The sequence below is a fragment of the Myotis lucifugus genome, unplaced genomic scaffold (assembly GCF_000147115.1).
Source record: "Myotis lucifugus unplaced genomic scaffold, Myoluc2.0 scaffold_167, whole genome shotgun sequence".
Classification (NCBI taxonomy): domain Eukaryota; kingdom Metazoa; phylum Chordata; class Mammalia; order Chiroptera; family Vespertilionidae; genus Myotis; species Myotis lucifugus.
The window spans coordinates 1966512-1984174 of NW_005871215.1; the positions used below are offsets into that span (position 1 = coordinate 1966512).

Genomic DNA, 17663 nt, shown 5'->3' on the forward strand with positions numbered 1-17663 from the left:
AGGGTGGGAGCACTGAAGGGTGTGAGGAGGAGCAGCGTGGCGAGGTTGTAGGGAGGCCCGCCAGGCCTGGGTGCCATGTCTGAACACTTGGCGTCTGCATCCTTCCTGCTCTCCACCTCTCCCCACACCCGCGGCCCCATCTTGTGTGGTGGCTTCATGAGTGTGAGCAGGCCATTTGTTTCCAGCTGGAAGTCCAGGGGAAAGTGCGGACTGGTTGGGTGGATCTGCCCCGTCTTGGGAGTTGATCCCTTCTGCAGCTCCTGCAGGAAGTGCAGAGGAGCCATCCATCCTCGCCCAGTGCGTTGGAATGAGAGCAGCCAGCCTGGAAGCACGCACAATGCCAACTGGTCTTCCTTAATAACCAGCCAGTTAGCTGTGGAGGCCCCTCACAGGCACTGCCTGCCTTCTGCAAGCGTAAGCAAGGGAAGCTTTCATTAACGATGATGCCCATGGAAGCAGAATCCTCCCTGCCTTGTGGGGCTGGCACGGAGGAGCTGAGAGGGTGCGAGTGCTTGTACACAGACTCACTCATCACATTACAGGCCTTGTTTGCTGGGCTCACTCAGAAAGGACTGGCAGTGTGGGAGCGGAGAGGCCACCCAAGTCTGGTTGCCTGAGGGTGGAGAGGCAATTAGATACACCTATAAGAACCATCTAGGGACTGCAGCCACTGAGCACTGAGCGGGGGTGGGGGTGGGTCCAGACTGGTGCAGATTGAGGAGGAAACAGAGGGGAGCCCCAACCCACAGTTATTCTGTTAGTTGTGTGGGGATTTAGCATTCCCCATTGTCCCAGAAATGGACAAAGGGCATAGGAACGCCTTCATTTTACTTTCTGGGAGTGAGTGACTTTAAAGGAAGGAGGGCACTTCCTTCCGTGGACGGCGTGTCTCACTGCTAGGTGTGTTTGAATGTTGAAGGAGATGCTGCAGGATGCTAGGTGTGGGTCAGAAGGGAGCTGTGGGCCTCAAGGAGTAATTTTGGGATCCCCTAGATTGGTCGTGCTGATGGAGGTCATTCTGGGCATCCTTTTGCCTCCAGGAGCCCCAGCACCTGTCCCTGACCATTGTGGGTTGTGATGGAGGAGGGCACCTCAGGTGAGAGGTGGGCTGATGTTAGGGACAGGGATGGAGTCTCATGAGCTGCCCCTCCCGAGACCTTAATCTCACTGGGACCCTACAGCAGGGGACAGTGACCAGGTGTCCAGTCGAGCAGTAGAGTATTCTGAATGCAAACACAGTTTCCAGCCTCCATCTCTCCTCCTACTTCCAAGAAGACCTAGGGCACTTTCTCAGGGTTGGTGGAGGGGTGGATAAATCTGACACAACCCACAAGCTGAACTGTGGGGACAAACAGTGGATTCCTGACAGCGAGTTTGGTCGCAGAAGCCCAGCCGTGGTGAGAGGCCAGGCTGGCTGCTTTCCCACGCGTGGCTTCAGCCCAGAGAAAGCGTTCAGAGACCAGCCACAGATCTGCACAACAGACGTGCTGAGTACTGCATGGCACACCCCAGGAAAGTGCGGGGTTCTGCTGGGAACAAGACAGACAGGCCCTGGCCCAGTGATGGCGAACCTTTTGAGCTCGGCGTGTCAGCATTTTGAAAAACCCTAACTTAACTCTGGTGCCGTGTTACATGTAGAAATGTTTTGATATTTGCAACCATAGTAAAACAAAGACTTATATTTTTGATATTTATTTTATATATTTAAATGCCATTTAACAAAGAAAAATCAACCAAAAAAATGAGTTCGCGTGTCACCTCTGACACGCGTGTCATAGGTTCGCCATCACTGCCCTGGCCTCAGGGATTGTTAACCTGTGTGCTTACTCATTCCAATGGGCATACATGCCACAAGGGCTCCCAGGCTTTTGCCTGGACCGGCCTCTCCTGTCTCCTCACTACCCAGTGCTACTGATCCTGCAGGGTCATTATACATGCTCCATCCTCTAGACCAGCGGTTCTCAACCTGTGGGTCGAGACCCCTTTGGGGGTCGAATGACCCTTTCACAGGGGTCGCCTAAGACCATCGGAAAACACATATATTAATTACATATTGTTTTTGTGATTAATCACTATGCTTTAATTATGTTCAATTTGTAACAATGAAAATACATCCTGCATATCAGATATTTACATTACGATTCATAACAGTAGCAAAATTACAGTTATGAAGTAGCAACAAAAATAATTTTATGGTTGGGGGTCACCACAACATGAGGAACTGTATTAAAGAGTCGCGGCATTAGGAAGGTTGAGAACCACTGCTCTAGGGCAAGCACATCAAACTCAACAGCAAACATGGGCCAAATAAACAAGGTTTAAGTCTATGTGGGCGGCAAAAAAATAAAAGCTTCAATTTTCATAGAAACGTAGGTTTATTTCGATAGAGACATGCTGAATGCAAAGGGCTGAAATAAATGAGTAATCGTTAACATAAAATAATAGAACATTTTAATAAAAATTAATATTTTTTTCTTGAACATTAACTTACCAGACACTGAGTAACTGCACAAATTAATAAGCATAACGCAAATAAACCTATTTTTCCTGTTCTCTGAAAGCGAAATATTTCCTGTTGCATACACAAAACAAGACAGTACAAGACTAATGACATGGCAATCAGCTGCTAAAATATTCCCTGCTGGTATTAGTGGAGAGAAATGGTGCGCCTGCATGTAAGGCAAGTAAGGGAAATTAATGCAACACAATTATAATAATCAGTCATTAGTGAATGGTGTAGTTTGTTATTAATAGTTATGTATAACAGGATATTGTAAAAATTAAATTTTGAAATTTTTATTAAAACATTTCTTACATACAACGTTATATTGGCTGGGCCATAAAAATATTCATTGTGGGCCACATGCAGCCCATGGGCCGCGAGTTTGACATGCTTGCTCTATCACCCAAATCATTGTCCTTAAGCATTTGTGAAAATTTTCTTGAAAACACATTTTATTGTATAAACAATATATGTTTATTGTAAAAAAAAAAATCAGAGAATGTGACATACAGTAAAAAAGAGAATAAACATGCCCTAGCCGTTTTGCTCAGTGGATAGAGCATAGGCCTGCAGACAGAAGGGTCCAGGGTTTGATTCTGGTCAAGGGCACATGCCTGGGATTCGGGCTCAATCCCCATTGGGGGGCATGCAGGAGGCAGCAGATCAGTGATTCTCTCTCATCATTGATATTTCTATCTCTCTCTCCCTCTCCCTTCCTCTGAAATAAATAATAAAAAAAAGACATTAAAAGAAGAGAATAAACAGAGATAACCATTGTTAACATTGAGGTATGTTTTCTTCTCATTCTTTTTCAATGCACATTCACACAGATGCACACACGTATACTTTTATCATTGCGTTTCCTCATTCTGCTTTACATTTTCTTTTGTCACATACACCTATCTTCTTCTTTTTAAATTTATTTTTATTGTCAACCCCATTACAAATGTCCCCTATTCCCCCCCACCTTTGTGCCCCTCCACTCAGCCCCCACCGCACCCCAGGCCATCACTGTTAGCTGTTTGAGGGCACAGACAATGTCTCACTACATGTTATCCCTGTTACTAATACAGCATCTTGCACTAGGAGTCTCTCTGCAAATGTTAGCCATGAGAGCCACTCAGCAAATCTGTTTGGCTTTGGAACTCAGCACATAATTATTTTGAGGAAGCAGAAGCAAATTTGCTGTCCTGGCCATTGATGCTTGTTTAAAACGTGTGTGCATTCCTGAGCACCAGTGTCTGCTGGCCACTCTGCTGGGTGGCTGGGGAGGGGACTGGGGATGCACAGTGATTCAACACGTGGCTGAGACACGCACAGAGGGTGACTAATTGTGCTCCGCACCCTGGAGGGGCTGCGTTGAAAAGCAGCTCCACCCTGCTATTCCACTGAGTCTCTGTTCTCACTTTAGAACAACACCGCTGATTCTGGCAAATCTTTCTTTATCCTTTCTGATTAAAAAAATAGTGTTGGCGTTTCACCCGGGAAGGAGTGGGTGAGATTTTCTTCTCTGACAAATCAGTTTAGGCTCTAAAATACTCTTCGCTTTGATTAAAATTCAAGAGGCTCTTGGACTAGGATTGGAAATGGAAATAGCACAGGCTCTTTTCCAAAAAGCTCTGTTGGAGGTTGAGACCATCAGGAGGGGCATGCACTCAGCAGACCGCAGGTGAGAGCAGAGCGGAGCCCATGAGAGGGTGTCAGCAGAGGAAAGGCAGCAGAAGCTGTTCTCTGAGCATCAGGACTCCTCAGGCACAGGTGGAAACACGAGAGGCTGGTGCATAGATGGCAACAGACAGTACTAGGTGTACCGGTTAATAATGCGGATTTGTAATCAAAGAAAACACGATAATTTCAAGAGAAACATCAAAAGTGCTTTATTCAAAGTAATGTCCATCGCTAGCTACACATTTCTCCCATCTTTCAGGTAATTCATGAATTACCGTCCAATAGAACTTTTCTTTTGAGACAAACCATTCAGAGACCCAATTTTCCACTTCTTCATATGTTTTGAAGTGCTGCTCAGAGAGTGCGTGTGCCATCGATTGGAACAAGTGGTAATCTGAAGGAGCAAGGTCTGGTGAATACGGCGAGTGGGTTACCACTTCCCAGGCAAGACGTGTCTTTATCTGGTTTTGAAGTGTGTAATGGTGCGTCATCATGAAGCAAAATTACTTTGCTGTGTCTTCTGGAACATTCTGGTCATTTCACGATCAAAGCGTGGTTCAAATTGATTATTTGTTGTTGGTAGCGATCAGTATTAATGGTTTTACCTGGTTTTAGAAGCTCATAATACACCACACCTTCCTGATCCCACCAAACGCAGAGCATTGTCTTCTTTCTGAAGCGATTTGGCCTTGCAGTCAATGTTGATGGTTGACCTGGATTAACCCATGATTTTGTGCATTTGGGATTCTCAAAATAAATCCACTTTTCATCGCCAGTCACAATTCGATGCATAAAAGACTTTATTTCGTGCCATTGAAGCAACATTTTACTGATGACTTTTCGGTTTTCTATTTGTCTTTCATTCAGTTGATGTGGCACCCATTTTCCTTCCTTCAAAATCTTTCCCATTGCTTGTAGATGATCAGAAATTGTTTGCTGAGCAACGTTTAATCTTTCTGCAAGTTGTTTTTGAATTTGACATGCATCTTCATCCAATAATGCTTATAATTGTTGGTCTTCAAACTTTTTCGGTTGACCTGGACGTTCTTTGTCTTTCACACTGAAATCACCACTTTAAAAGCATTTAAACTAGCGTTCACAAGTATCTTGAGATGGAGCATGTTCACCATAAGCTTTCCAAAGTATTCAGCAGCACTTTTCTTCAAAATAAAGTAATGAATTATAACTTCCCACAAATGCTCTTTTTTTTGGCACAAAATTTGATATTTTTAAGTGGAAAAATATCTATGTTAACACCTTCAGCAAATTTGAAATATGAAGTTTTGAAGCTTGTTGTCAATACAACAAAATAGCATACATATCAAATCGCATATATACCAACATACATGTAACTCCATCTATTGAAAAAAATTCGCATTATTAACGGGTACACCTAGTAAAGGCAGATACAAGGGAGACAAGCCCGCATGCCTTCTGAGCTTTTTAGTTGACTGTGATGCGATGTTTGTGATTTAGATGTCTTTCTTTCTTTAAAGAAGATGGCATGGCAGAAACTATTTCTAAAGTTAAATATCTTGGATGGAACTTCATTACAAGATCAAGGAAAAAGCCTGCAAGATTTTGCTTTTGATGAAAAACACCTAAAACCAAGTTAAATCAAAGAGAAGCCTTAAACAAATTATTGATTTGGTTGATGCTGAGAAATCTCAGCTGGAGCCTCTTTTGGAGCCGAAGAGGAGAGGAGAGAGGAAGCACCCAGAGCTCAGCCTTTGACTGCCTTCTGCACTCACTGGGGTTCTCTCCATGCACACACTGGGGTTCTCTCTGTGTACTCACTGGGGTTCGCTCCGTGCACACACTGGGGTTCTCTCTGTGTACTCACTGGGGTTCTCTCCGTGCACACACTGGGGTTCTCTCCGTGCACACACTGGGGTTCTCTCGGTGCACAAACTGGGGTTCTCTCTGTGTACTCACTGGGGTTCTCTCCGTGCACACACTGGGGTTCTCTCTGTGTACTCACTGGGGTTCTCTCCGTGCACACACTGGGGTTCTCTCCGTGTACACACTGGGGTTCTCTCCGTGCACACACTGGGGTTCTCTCTGTGTACTCACTGGGGTTCTCTCCGTGCACACACTGGGGTTCGCTCCGTGCACACACTGGGGTTCTCTCCCGTGCACACACTGGGGTTCTTTCTGTGTACTCACTGGGGTTCTCTCCGTGGACACACTGGGGTTCGCTCCGTGCACACACTGGGGAAAAGAAATGAGATCCATGGGGTCTGGTGGTTTACACAGTGCAGATGAGGATGTGAGCACCCTGAGGTGAGGCCAAGTGACTTTCCCCAAGCTAGGACTTCAGTGGTATTGAGGGAATGTGCTTTAAATATATGTATATATTTTTTTCTTTCTGCAACTCTGCATGCCTGTGGGAGATAACGGGTTTTAGTGGAAAGAACATAGGTTTGGGATGCACTTGATTTGAATCCTGGCTGTTTTGGAGCAAGTTTTAAATATTTTTTCCAACCTCAGTTTACTCATCTGTGCAAAATCCAGGCTGCCCCTAACTTGCCCCAGGGCTACCCCCACCTCCTCAAGCTTGACCTCCCGCTTTTGAAAGCTCTCCTCACACTCTCACTCACTGGCCCATTCGTTCACTCAGGGCCTGTCCTGGGTGCTTGGAACTCAGCAGGGAACCAAAGTGCCAAAGCCTTGGCCTCACTGAGCTCCTGGTCCAAACCAGGCTGTGCAGAAGGAGTATAATGTGAGCCACGCATGTAATTTTCAGTTTTCTAGTAGCCACATCAGAAGAAGTAAATAGGCAAAGTTAACTTTAATATTCTGTTTAACCTAATATACCCCAAATATTATCATTTGAGCATAGTCTCCATCTATAAATTTATTAAGAAGATAATTTACATTTTAAAATTGAAGTATAATTAACATATAATATTACATTAATTCCAGGTGTACAACATCATGATTCAATATTTGTATATGTGCTGTGAAATGATCACATTATAAGTCTAGTTAACATCTGTTTCCATACATACTTAACAGAATTTTTTTTTCTTGTGGTGAGAACTTTTAAGATCTATTTCTTAAGCAACTTTCATATATACAGTACAGTGTTATTAACTAGAGTCATCATGCTGTACATTACACCCCCAGGACTTACTTATTTTATAACCAGGATTTTGTTCCATTAGTTTGACCACCTGTGGCAACACTAATCTGTTGAGCTTGTTTTTGTGTTTGTTTGGATGCCACATGTGAGTGAGATCATATTTGTCTTTCACTGTCTGACTTACTTCACTGAGCACAACGCCCTCAGGACCCATCCCTGTTGTGGTCATTCCTTGTGTTGGAACTAGGTTACTCTCCTAGCAGGTCTCCGTTGGGACTGGCCACATGCTTGTGTGGCTGCGGCTGCAGCTGCTGTATTGGACAGTGCAGTTCTAGAGCTCAGGGGTGAGATTCTGCCATTCACCCCAGTGAGTACAGCTGGGGGAGCGACAGGCCTGTCGAGGGAGAGTGCTGCCTCCCCGCCAACGGGCCTCTCTCAGGCCCCCAGTCCACCCTGCCAGAGCACGCAGATGCCACACCACAGAGTCCTAGTCTCTGGGTTGAGACAGAGAATGACATGGAGCTGTCCTCTCTGTAATAATAACAATAACTACAACAACATAGTTAGTATGTATTGAGTGCTAGGTATGGGGGCCAGGCCCTGTGCTAAGTACTTCATTATCTTTACTGCACCTTTACAAGAGAGGTACTGTTATTTTAAAGATTCCACCAAAAAACTACTAGAACTAAAAAATAAATTCAGTAAAGTAGTAGGATACAAAATAAAATTCAGAAGCGAGTTGCATTTTTATACACCAGTAATGAACTATCAGAAAGGGAAACTAAGAAAACAATCCCATTTACAACTGCATAAAAAAATAAGAAAATACCTAGGAATAAATTTAACCAAGGAGGAAAAAGACCTGTACTCAGAAAACTATAAGATGTTGAATAAAGAAACTGAAGATACAAATAATGGAAGCATATACTGGGTTCATGAATAGGAAGAATTAACATCATTAACTGCCCTAAGCAATCTATAGATTGAATGAAATTCCTATCAAAATACCAATGGCATTTTCATAGAATTAGAACCAATAATCCAAAATTTTATATGGAACCACAAAAGACCTCAAACAGCCATGATAACCTTGAGAAAACAGAATGAAGTTGGAGGTATCACAGCATCTGATATCAAATGATATTACAAGGCCATAATAATCAAAACAGCATGATACTGGCATAAAAATAGACATATAAAACAAAATAGAGAGCCCAGAAATAAACCCATGCCTATATGGTCAATTAATATTTGATAGAGGAGGCAAAACCATACAATCGGGTAAAGACGTTCTATTCAATAAATGCTGTGGGGAATATTGAGCAGATACATGCAAAAAAAAAAAATGAAACCAGACCACCAACTTACACCATATACAAAAATAAACTCAAAATGGATTAAAGACTTAAATGTAACACTCAAAACCATAAACTTCTAGAAGAAAACATAGATGGTAAAATCTCTGACATTTAGCAATATTTTTTCTGATATATCTTGTTTGGCAAGGGAAACAAAATAAAAAATAAACAAATGGAACTACATCAAATTAAAGACTTTTTGCACAGCAAGGGAAACAACAACAAAATGAAAAGACAACCTACTGAATGGGAGGACATATTCACCAATGATGCATCTGATAAGGGGGTTAATATACAAAATTTATAAAGAACTCATACAACTCAACAACCCCTCTCCCCCAAAAAACACACACACAAAACACACACACACACACACACACACACACACACACAAACACACACAATCCAATTAAAACGTTGGCAAGGGATCTGAATAGACACTTCTCTGAAAAGGACATACATTTGACCAATAGACATATGAAAAGTTATCAATACTAATCACAGAGAAATGCAAATTAAAACCACAATGAGCTATCACCACACACTTGTCAGAATGGCTACCATCAATAAATCAACAAACAACAAGTGCTGGTGAGGATGTGGAGAAAAAGGACCCTTGTGCACTGCTGGTGGGAATACAGATTGTTGCAACCACTGTGGAAAACAGTATGGAGTTTCCTCAAAAAATTTAAAATGGAACTGCCTTATAACCCAGAGATTCCACCTTTGGGTACATACCTAAAGAAACCCCAAACACTAATTTGAAAGAATATATGCATCCATATTGTTCATTGCAGCATTATTTACAATAGCCAAGATATGGAACAACCTAAGTTTCCATCAATAAATGAGTGGATAAAAAAAGTGGTTGTACATATATACATTGGAATATAACTTGGTCATAAAAGAGAATGAAATCTTACCATTTGTGACAACATGGTTAGACCTAGAGGGTGTTATGCTAAATGAAATAAATCAGTCAGAGAAAAACAAAGATCATCTGATTTCACATATATGTGGAATCTAAAGAACAAAATAAATGTATAAACTAAATAGAAACCTATTCATAGACACAAAGAACAGACTGATGGTTGACAGAGGGGAGAGGTGTTGGAGGACTGGGTGAAAAAGTGAAGGGATTAAGAAGTACAAATTGGTAGTTAAAAAATAGTCACCAGAATGTAAAGTACAGCATAGGGAATATAGTCAATAATGTTGTAATAACTATGTATCGTGCCAGGTGGGTTCCTGAAAATATCTGGGGGAACACTTTGTAAAGTATATGATTGTCTAACCACTATGCTGTACACCTGAAACTAATAAAAATAATATTGAGTTAAACTGTAATTGAAAAAATAAAATTTAAAAAAAGACAGGAGGAAAGTGGCTGAGAGAAATTAGATAACTTGCTGTGGATCACATGAGTTGTAAATGACAGACCTGGGACTTGAACCTAGCGCTGTCTAAACTCAAAACCTTGTGTTCTTCAAACAGAAAGAACAGAGGAGATCCAGGATGAGCACAGGTTTCCTGAGCCTGTTCACAGTGCACACTGCCAAGTCAAAACGCTGTGGGGATGAAGGTGTCAGTGAGGGTGACTCCGTGTCACAGCGAGGGGTAGGTGTGAGATGTCTGGCACCCTCAGGCCCAGGCCTCACCAGCTATAGTCCAGGATCCATAACTGCCAGCATGTTCTTATCTATATATATAAAAGCCAAGCGACTGGAATGACCAGAATGACTGGTCCCTATGATGTGCACTGTGGCAGCCAACCAGCCTGATCAGGGGCGGGGTCGGTTGGCCAATTTCCCGTGTCCCCTCCCCACTGCCAGCCCAGCCCCAGTTGACCCCGATCTGGATGGGCTGGCCAGACCCCACCGGTGCATGAATTTATGCACTAGGCCTCTAGTTACAAATAAGATATTAACCCATAGGCATAGGTGACAAATATCTTTGTTGATTCTAAAGCACCATATGAAAGTTTGTTGTCATTATTGTATGGTTATTACTATTCAGCTGGTGGTGTATCCAGGGAACTCACTGTAGCTCAGATCACTGCAGTGGTGCCTGTGATATCAAATGGCAACTGAGAACATAACCCGACTTGAAATTTCTGTTCATATTAGATCACAACACCTGAAAGTCTTTGAGCTTCACTTACGGATTTTTTTCAGTAAAACCCAATGTGTACATGCACTCATTAGCCAGGTGTTTTCATCATTTGCTAGCTATCTGGTGCTGAAATCAGACTTTATGTTCAGCCTTGGGTGACCAACAGCCCTCCTGGCTCTTCAGAGCTTAGTTAGAGGGACACTTAGAAACCCCAAAACAGACGTAACAGGACCCCAGGCCTCCTCTCTCAAGTCCCAGGCGAGAGGTTGGGAAGCCAGCCTCCTGCGTCCAGGAGAGAAAGGGCCATGGGCTGTGCTGCAGGTTTCTTGGGCATCCTCGAGGCCGTGCTAAATGGGATTGCCTGGAAGAACATCCAAATCCCTTCACCATCTGAGGCCCGCCTCCTCCACAGAAGCCTTTTCCAGCATGGCGGCCCCTCTAGTCCTCTCCCCTCTCTAAGGTCCTATTTTCTTAAATGCTTGTGCCACCCACTCAGACACTGAAGCCCGGTCTTGTGGTGTTAGCTATGCACTTTCTGTATGTCTGTGCCATTTCTTTCCTGGTGACAATCACATGTTGACTTGTGCCAACACTGATGATCGGGTTGGTCAACGTCACCTTGTTTCAGAGAGGGCTGAAGGGGGCTACTTCATCATTGTAAGTGCCACGATGTCCTCAGTGGACTTCTGTTTTGGTGTTGAGTGCTGCCTCTCTCTCCAGAGTATATGTCCTTTGAGAACTGGTATCTTGTAATCTTGGACTCAACGAGAATGTGTGCCTGACATACCCTGGGGACTCAGTGACAACGTATTGCTCAGTATCGGGCAAAGGGCTAGTGTCCCATCCAGATCAGCTCCCTCTGGTGCTAGCCATTTGCATAACACCCTTACTTCTCTTCCACTGCAGTATCCATGATTTGTATCATACATTCGTTAATTTGTGAAGACCTTTCCCCCACACTGGGAGACCTTTTTGGTTCTCCCTGTGTCCCCAGCACTCAGTACAATGCCTAGAACCAGGTAGGACCAGGTGAAGACTGGGTCAATAACTACACATCTGAACAAATCAGCTTGGTCCCTGTAGGAGAGGGCAAAGGTGGAGACAGGGGGAGTTAGCACCTGGGTGCTGGCGGTGTCTGAAGGGAGGTCAGCTTCAGAAGGCCACGTGGAATAATGGCAAACACTTTGGCTGAGAAGTCGGGCACTTGGGGGCAGGCATTTTCCTGCACTCAGGTTTATTTTTTTATGTAACCTTGAGATTATCTTGTGAGGGTTGAAGGAGATATTTTTGTGAAATTGCTTTTGTAAGCCATAAAGTGGCATGGCAAGATGTTATTCATCATCCTAAGATCTGGTCCCTGCCTACCCATCCAAATTTATTCCTTATTAATTTGATTTATCTAGGCCAGTGTTCTCATTTTTTAAAATGTGTTTTTCCCTCATTGCAAAAGCACTACATTGTAATAATAAAACTATTAGGAAATTCAGAAGGAACTCAAAATAAATCATCTCTTAAGACTACCACCTAGAAATAACACTATTAACATCTTATGTAGAGCCAAAACATATTTTCTAAATATGTATAACCTAAGTTTCCCCGGTGTCGGCAGCTGGGGACAGTCACGGCAACATTGCTCTCCATTCCTCCTGGCTCTGGCTCTGCTGAAGGCTGCTGCCTGGGTGGGGCTTCCACACCTTGGTTGCTTCCAGCAGCAATGCCCCTGAGGGGTAGGTACTGAGAGCTGACTTCTTCCAACACTTTTCATTTTCTGAAAATACTTACTGGGTTTATGTATGTATTACTTGTCTCTCTCCACTGGAATCTAGGCTCCACAGGTGCAAAGCTTGCTGGATTCGCATTATTGATGCTTCTCTGGCACCTAGAAAAGTGCCTGCACAGAGCAAACATTCACTGAATGGTTGAATGAACACCTGAGAACTGCATTACCTCATATAGAATACCAGGCACTTGCTTCAGATGAGTTGTGCATGTGAACCCTACAGAGACCAAGGTTGCTAGGAATACACATCTGGTCTGCCAGATCTAGTGATTGTTGGAGATTTGGCCTCAGCAGGGCTACAACAGAGAATCCCAGCCTCCTTTGCAGTCACTACAGCTGCCTGCAGTAATTTCAGGCATGCCCTCAGACCATGTTACTTAGCACAAGGCCAAAGCATTCTGCAAAGTTTGTCCTCAGGTTCACAGTGCTAATTAACATCACCAACTGCCCCATCCTCTCCCTGTCCCCGATCCTGTTCCAGCATCGTTTAGGTTGGTGCCCTTATTGGGCCCTTAGGTTTTTCTTACTTACTATACTATTGCAGAGCTTTCTTAGGTAGGGCAGTGATTCTGGCCACAATTCTCTTTCTCCATCTTCAAGGGTAAGCTTCCACAATGGTGCAGACAGCGTTTGTGGGTCAGATGCAAAGAGCTGAAAGATCACTGCTGAGAGCTGGGGTTGCTGAAAGGGGGTGTCCAGTTAGCCCCGAGGCTACCCCCTGCTCAGGCACAAGAGTCAGCCCCTGCTGGGCTGGACCCATCTCCAGACTCAGGTTGCTATGCAGACTTCCCACTGTAATCCCTCCATCGCTCCTCATCTCCAAAACCTGGAAAAGGATGGGACGAGGCCTGTTTTCTGGGGGGCATTGCAGCCCTAATGAGAGGGACATTTCCCCTCATTGCCATAAACCCCTTCCTCTGCGGCTCCTGGGGGAAAGACGACGTTTTCTTCTCTGTGTGTTTCCTAGGCGGGATTCAAACACGGGTCGCAAACGTGCTCTCCAGACCTGAAGCGTTACCCTTGCTCTGAGGAGCCGGGACCTGCCAGGTGAGTGAGAGATCAAAAGGTGGACAGGGTAGCCCACAGCCCCTGGTCCTCAGGCCTGAAATCTGTGAAGTCTGTGTGGGTGTCTTTGCTGCTGTTTTTAATATTTATGAGAATCATTAGCAGGCGCTTAGCTTCCAGAAACTGAGTTCATCAGATGGCCATTATTTTTCCCAGTCTACTTGAGGACACAATTTTCTCCCCCCTCTCCTCCCCCTGCCCCAGCTTTAGTGAAATATAATTGGCATATGACATTATATAACTTTAAGGTACACATAATGATTTGATATTTGAATATATTGTAAAATGATGACCACAATAAGTCTAGTTAACATTCATCACCACGCATAGTTACAATATTTTTTCCTGTTACAAGAACTTTTAGGATTTGCTCCCTTAGAAAATACAATATTGTTAGCTATAGTCACCATGCTGTATGTACGTTTACACCCCCAGGACATACTCCCCTTGTAACTGGAAGTTTGTTCTTTTCTACCACCTTCACCCATTTCTCCCCCCTTTGGCATTGGAAGAAGATATGAGAAGTCATAGGCATATAGGAGAGACTTTATCGCAGACCAAGTAGCCACTGATAACAAGGAGCCATCAGACAAAGCAGCTCTTCAAAGTAGCCCCACAAAGCAGCCGCGCACCTGCTGGCCAGTAACACCTCTTTATACCAACTTAGACAAAAGAGGCTTCTTGCCAAATAGGGACATCAATATTTGGGTTATAGAGAGGTACAACTGTGCAGTGCGAGCAGTAAAACTGCTGTGTCATTGCCTTTGCACATGCGTATGGCAAATTGGCCTTGAACATCCTGTTTGGGTTCCCACACCCCCACATCCCACCTCAGGTAGCCACCAATCTGTATTTGGTACCTATGAGTTCAGTTTGTTTTTTATTTTGTTTTGAATTCCACATGTGAGATCATATAGTATTTGTCTTCTTTGTCTGATTTATTTAATTTAGGGTAAAGCCCTTCCATCCAGGTTGTCGCAAATAGCAGATTTCCTTTTTTTCATGGCTGAATAATATTCCATTGTGAATATATGCCACCTCTTCTTTATCCATTTATCATTGATGGGTACTTAGGCTGTTTTTATATCTTTGCTGTTTTGAATATTCGGCAATGATTCTGAATGCCACAGGGAAGCATGATCAGGCCTGCGTTTCAGGAAGGTCCCCTGGGCAATGCTGTCACGGCCTTGTTTAGCTGTTTTTGTTTTTTAAAGCAGTTTGGTAATATGTATTAAGAACCTTTAACATTTGCATATAAAGTGCTCTTTGGCTCAATAATATTACCCCTGGAAGTAATAAGAGTGATTTCCACCTATGTAGTGCTTATTGTACCAGATATTTTTGATAAGCTATTTTTAAATCTTTGTAACAATTATGCAGAGTGGGAATCATTGGTCATATTTTACAGATAAATAAACTGAGGTTTTAAAGAATTAGGCAAGCTTAGGATTGAGTTCACACTCTGTCACTAATTAGCTGTCTTCCTAGGTCAATTTGTTTACCCTCTCTGAAGCTGTTTCCTGAGGTAGGACTGCTTTTTAGAAAATGCCAACCAGAATGAAATACCAGCTGCTTTTTTTGGACTCTCCACTCATTTGGAGTATCTCTGCCAGAGCTGACCTCCATTTCCTTAGACATTTAAGATTGAGTAAACCAGCCAGAATCGAACAGTGCGGAGAGCTGTGGACAGCGGCTTTGCATTGGGGGAAAATTCTGAGTTGTTTCTCCTACAGTTTTCCTGTGTGCATGCACACAGCTCTTCTCATATCCTCTGCCCCCAGTATTTGTGTCTTATGCCCCTGCAAGATTGTAAATTCATTGAGGAAAGGGCTGGTCATAAACATATCTTTGTATCTCTCCCAGCATCTGCTGGTTCGGTGCCTTCCATGTGCCCAGGGAAAGCTCAAAGGTTAGTTTTTTCAGAAGCAGTTGGGATATCATGATCCAAGGGAGAGTAGGTACTTTGAGAGTGAAGAGCTAAGAGGTGGGGGCCTGGGAGTAGACACAGACAAGATAAATATTAGGGTTGGAGACTTGGCAGTGAAGACTTGAAACCAAAGAGATCTGGGAGAATGCATTTAACGGCAAACATGCAAAATGTCCTCATTAGTGCTAAACCAAGAGAATTGTCTTAGGTTGGTTTCTCAGATGCAGATCCTGAGAGGGGGACCAATGTGCAAGTGATTTATTCAGGAAATGTTCCCAGGAGGACAAAGTAAAGGAGCAGGAAGCAGGGCAGGAGAGGGGAAGAAGCCAGAGTGATGTCAGGCAGGTTCCAGCCTTAGCCTGGACCCACAGATGTGCTCTACAGTACAAATCACAAGGCAGCGTTTGTCCCTGCTGGAGGCCAGGGCACTGGGCTTTCACACGTATGCACCAGCCATCGGGTCAGGGCTGAGAGGTGACGGGAAACTCAGGCACTTCTGGCTCCGTCCATGTGGACAGCGTGGCTCCAGCACCCAAGTGCCAGCCTTCTGAGAGTCAACAGGTGGAAGGAGTTAGAAAAGGCACGGAAAGGCTGGGTGTGGGGTTTGGAGAGGTGTACATATATCCTGGGGGTGTGGCTGGGGCGGCAAAAGGGTCGCCTTGATAACTGAACCCCTGCCCAGTGGTACCTCCTGATGTGTGGGTCCCCGCTTCCTCCTCTGCAAAGGGCGGGTAGTATTATGTGCTCATGTTGCAGAATGATAGGGAAACAGAACAAAATGAGAGCCCCGGCGTAGACTCGTGCTGACAGCAAGGAGACATTATCCACGGGCAGGTGCTGTTATTGCAGCCTTCCCTTCCGGGCCCAGAGGCTATATTAGCTCCGTCCTCGCCGGACAGCCTTGCAGGCATCAACAGGGACCGCCTTGGAAAAGAGCCTGTCGCGTTGGAAAGAAAGCAGGCACTTTTTAAATGTTGATAAATTTTGCAGCAGTTTCTTTAATATATACCAGCCACCTTGAACTACATCTAATTAAGCACCAGACACCATGCTGTGGCTGTGTTTGGCTTTGATGTGTTCATCAGCATAGTGGGGAGCTAATCATAACAGGACTTAGCGCTTATAAAATGCCTTTTATCTTCAGAGTGGTTTACAACCACTAATTATTAGAGGAATTAGGGTGAAAAGCAGCCGTCTCACAGAGACCTGCAGCCGCTATCCAGGGCCTTTGATGTATCCTATCATAGAGCCAGAGAAGTGGGAAGGGGTGTTTATTAATGGTTGTCCAGACCTGGAAGAGGTGTTTATAGGAGACAGCTGTTCTCTTTCTCCCTTGAGGCTAGAACAAGGAAATTGAGCCTAATTTGAGGAAAAAGCAGGCAAGATACAGTGGTTGCATAAGCGACAGCCGGCCACTGAGTGGTAAGTTCACCTTTTCAAAGGCGCTTGCATACACTTGCCCCTTGGTATGGGCTGGCGGGACACATGGCCCTCCTGGTGGCCTGTGGTGGGTGACATTATACCACCAAGTCCCATGCAGCCAGGGCAGCCAATGGGAGATTGATGGGCCTCTTCATTGTATCCCTCATATAATATTTTTTGTTTTGTTGCTTTTTGTTTATTAGTTTGTTAGGTTAGAATTTGATCTGGGGTGTAGGGTTTGAGTTCTACAGAAATAAGAATAGTAACAAGAGCTCACACTCCTAAGGTACCATCCCACCCTCATGTCACAGGTGAGGAAAGAGGCTCAGGGAGCTGAAGAAACCTGTTTGTGGCCACATGGCTGGTGCCCCAGGTGGTCTGGCATCTGGCCTTGGAGTCTGTTCTTATCCCCCAGTAAGAGGCCTATCGGAGAAGGGGTGGGATTTGCCCAAAGCCCCCCCCCCCCCACGTGTCAAAGAAGTGCATGGCAATCTCATAGGGAGCAGGGAAGGTCTGGTTTCCAGACTGGCCTGGCTCCTGTGCTGACACTTGACTCTTGAGCAGTGGGTGTGTGTGTATGTGGGTTTTAGGACCTAGCAGGGGCATGGGAGGCAGCCCCCTGAAGAAGCAGCTTGGCCACTCTGCCCTCCCTGAGAAGATCCTCACATCTGCTGCCTGGTCCCAGCAGAGGATCCACACAGAGCCATGGGGAGGGGGAGGGGGAGGGGCATGGGCATGAACAG

The 17663-nt window shown here is 44.5% G+C and overlaps 1 protein-coding gene across 1 annotated transcript in view; it reads left to right on the forward strand.

Moving 5' to 3' along the window:
- CRACR2A (calcium release activated channel regulator 2A) overlaps nucleotides 1-17663 on the forward strand; it is a 133069-nt gene that overhangs the window by 22876 nt on the left and 92530 nt on the right. Inside the window, 1 exon segment of the mRNA XM_023759955.1 lies at nucleotides 13474-13553. The gene's annotated coding sequence lies outside the window, so the exon portion shown is untranslated.